The sequence below is a fragment of the Cibotium barometz genome, chromosome 1 (genome assembly GCF_041138505.1).
Source record: "Cibotium barometz isolate CiBa-2024 chromosome 1, ASM4113850v1, whole genome shotgun sequence".
NCBI classification, from domain to species: Eukaryota; Viridiplantae; Streptophyta; class Polypodiopsida; order Cyatheales; family Cibotiaceae; genus Cibotium; species Cibotium barometz.
The window spans coordinates 13,388,907-13,392,520 of record NC_141046.1 but is presented as its reverse complement, the minus strand read 5'-3'; positions in this window follow the sequence as shown (position 1 = coordinate 13,392,520).

Here is a 3,614-nt window from a genome sequence, read left to right as displayed (position 1 = left end):
TTGACAAATCTTGATCTACTTCCTCAACCATTCTTGCCACCATGAGGTCACTTTAAGTTCCTTCCTGGGACTCTTCTGGGATTGGAGTAGGCAATGGGCATGTTCAATCTCCTTTCCTTTAATAGCTCAGTTCTTGGATACAATGTATCCCTAGCCTGGTTAGCCCTTAACTTGGCTTCATGATTGTGTTGACACTCCTCAACTAGGGCCTTATCTTCTTTAAGCTTCCGTATTTGTTCTTCAACATTTGGATATTCTCCAATCCCCTTAGGGGTTGTTGGTCTCTCCTTTGCAGTTTCTTGGGCATGCCCATTCTGTTTCGACACTTGGTTACCTTCTTTCTTTGATTAGGTGGATTCGGTGTCAATGGTATCTTCTTTGGATCCTGAATAATGACCATGGTATCTCCCTTGCCCACTTAAGGTTGTCTCCAATGAGTTTCTCAGACCTCAAGTGCATGAGAATGTGTTTTAACAGGTGAAATCACTACTCCAACCATTTTGCCTAGTTTTCTGTCGAATTATCTTTTCTGGTTGTAGATCTCCGTGAAATAGCAGACAATGGTTCACGTCGTGAAGTAGCAGACTGTAGTTTACATCGTGAACTGTGTTTCATGCTGCAGCAACTTGTGTTTCACGTTTTGAATTTTTAGCTCAAAATTGCTTTAATCTGAGTCGGATAGACTCTAATGGTGTAATTAGGATACTCCCTTATCTCTGGTTTGACAAACCTTAATTTGTGAACTAGCAGTCTGTGAAAGGTTATTTTGTGAACTGCTAACACGTGAAACGTTAGTACGTGAAGGGTTAAATGGTGAAGTGTTAACCTGTGAAGTAGCAGGTTATGGTTCGCGTTGAAGTAGACTATGCTTCATGCCGTGAAACAGAATTTAGTTCACGCCGTCGTGAAGTGCTTTGCTGATATTTCACAAGATTAGATTTTTCGGTTCCGATGTGTCAGGATAAGAAACCCTAATTTTAGTAAGGTAATCCCGAGATTCCCGGCGCTAATTGCGGAAAGTGTTTCATTTCATGAAGTAGCAGGTTATGGTTCACATCGTGAACGGTTTCCTGCACTTTCATGTTTTTACAGCCACGTCAACATAATGATGCTTAGAGGGTGATTTTCCTATCATCCAAATAATTCAAAAAGGTTGTGTCAAGGATTAGGAATGCGATGCAAGACATGAACACAACCAATGGCTCCTTGTTTTTGTAGTTTTCAGGTTTTTTTAGAAAAAATAATACAAATGCGTGTCACCAACTGCTAGCTCACGCTGTAGGAATTGGTAGCAAAAAACAATAAAATTGAAGGTAAAACTAAGTGTAGCTTTCCTCTAGGTACTACTAAGTACTCACCCACACTTCCAACACACGATTTTCCACAACTATTGTAATTCCTTCTCTACCACTCAAAACTTATCTACACAAATTCTTCACAATACACCTTCCAAATGCAAAGTCAATAGTGAATCTTGCAGCATAATGGGAGTTGGAGCTCTAAGAGGATGAAAGAAACAATGGTTTATCCCCGATAACGACGCCAAAAATGTTATGAACTATTGCACCTCCCAAGAGATAACTCTACCCATTCACAATCGGAAGAAGCAATAGACAACTGGGTACTTACCAATGTTTCAAGCTCACATCCCTTGAGGCTTCCCAAGCTCGCTTTTGGAAGCTCCACTCCTCCAATCTCTACCTCCATGTTGTCATTGCGGAGTTGCTCTCACCACAATGTGAGGCAATCTACCTCTCACTCTTCCACACACACATGCATAGAAGTGGAACATGCACTAGAGTACACTCTCTCTCTCTCTCTCTCTCACACACACACACACACTCTCTCTCTCTCTCTCATTCACAAGACAAAGCAAGAGCTCTCATAGCACAAAGGGGGATTGTGTTCTTTCATTATGAGAAATTGCCTTTTATACATTTGGCCTTATTCACACTTGGGTACCTAAAACTTACTAAACTAAGGCCTTGGGTGGACTAAGGCCTTGGGTGGACTAAGGCCTTGGGTGGCCAGTATCTCAAAATGTACAACTTTTATAGTGCCTTGTCATAACACTTATTAATTTTCTCAATTAGAGGAGCATCTTTGTTAATCCAAAATGGGATTAACAAATACCAAACATGGCCCATAAATCAGTGTATTCCTTTTAAGTTTGTGGTGGTGGTAACTCAAGAATTAGTTTTGTGGTGGTGGCAACTCAAGAATGAGTTTGATCTTGCTATCATCTGTAGAGATGCCATTTTTTGAGACAATATGTGCTAAGATAATTTTCTTAAGATAATTCTATGTTTTACCCTAAATTGGCATTTGAGTGGATTGAGAGATTTGATATAAACTACATCTCTCAAAAACCTTTCATAGACACACCAAATGCTCTTTCCACATTGATATTTAATATAATCTACATCTCTTAAAAACAGAAACACTAAATGCTCTTTCCACATTAAATTGACACAGAGATCGTTTATAAAGATTTCAAGGAATTTTCTCAGATAATATTTATAAGCGGTGTACGTAAGGTATTAAAATGTGGCTGAGGCATTTGTTAGGCCAAAAGGCATGACCATGTGAGTACTCCCCATTATGTGGAAAAGGTTGTCTTGTGTTGGTTAGCTGGATCAATGAATACTTGATTATATCCATAGAATCCATCTAAGAAGCTATAAGCCTCTTTTCCCACAACTCTTTCCAACACATGCTCCGTATATGGAAGTGGGTAGTGGTCTCGAACTATGTGGTGGCATCCACCTTTTTGAGGTTAACACGGACTCTAAGTTTGCCATTTTTCTTAGGCACGATTATAATCGATGAGACCCACTCCATATGCTGTATCTCATACATGAATCTTGTACCAATGAGTTTGTAGCTCATCCTTGACCATTTATGCATATTTTGGATAGGGTCATTGCTTGTTTGGTCTTGCACCTTTCATGATTGGAATGCTATGTTTAACCAATTCAAGAGGAATACCTTTCGTGTTAGTATACATCCATGCAAATATATCCTCATTTTCTTTGATTTAATCAAGCAACTCTTTTACTCTTTTTTTTCTTGGGGTGAGGGGTCTTTAGCAATAAACATAGGTGACTGGTAAGATTAGCCTTTCACTTCAACCAGGCCATCATATGAAGCATTAATACCTTCCCCTAGCATTTTTGCTAGTGAACAATGCAATCTCCAATGTTATAGAAATTGAAATATTTTAGCACATGGTATAGATCCTCCTCTTCAAGTTTATTTTTAAGCTCGTTGAGCTTTCTCTTTATCTATCCAATGTTCATCCATGTCCTTAAATACAACACTAGATGTCCTTTGGTTTTTTTGGTTTGTTTATTTTGTGGATTTTTATTTGAGCACGTGTCTCCTCTATTATAGAATTATCGCTATCTGATGTGGAGTCATGAATAGGAAAGTCACTAAAAATAGTGGTTGTGCTTATTATGCTGCTAGTATGTGCATCCAATTCTCCGAATCATTAGGTTTGAAAGTAGGTGGAATTTTGACTCACATGAACTCTTATCCATCATTCATTTCTTGCATGTTTGGGAAACATTGATGGTAGTGGATCTTGCTATTGTGTTTGACTCATCTAAAAG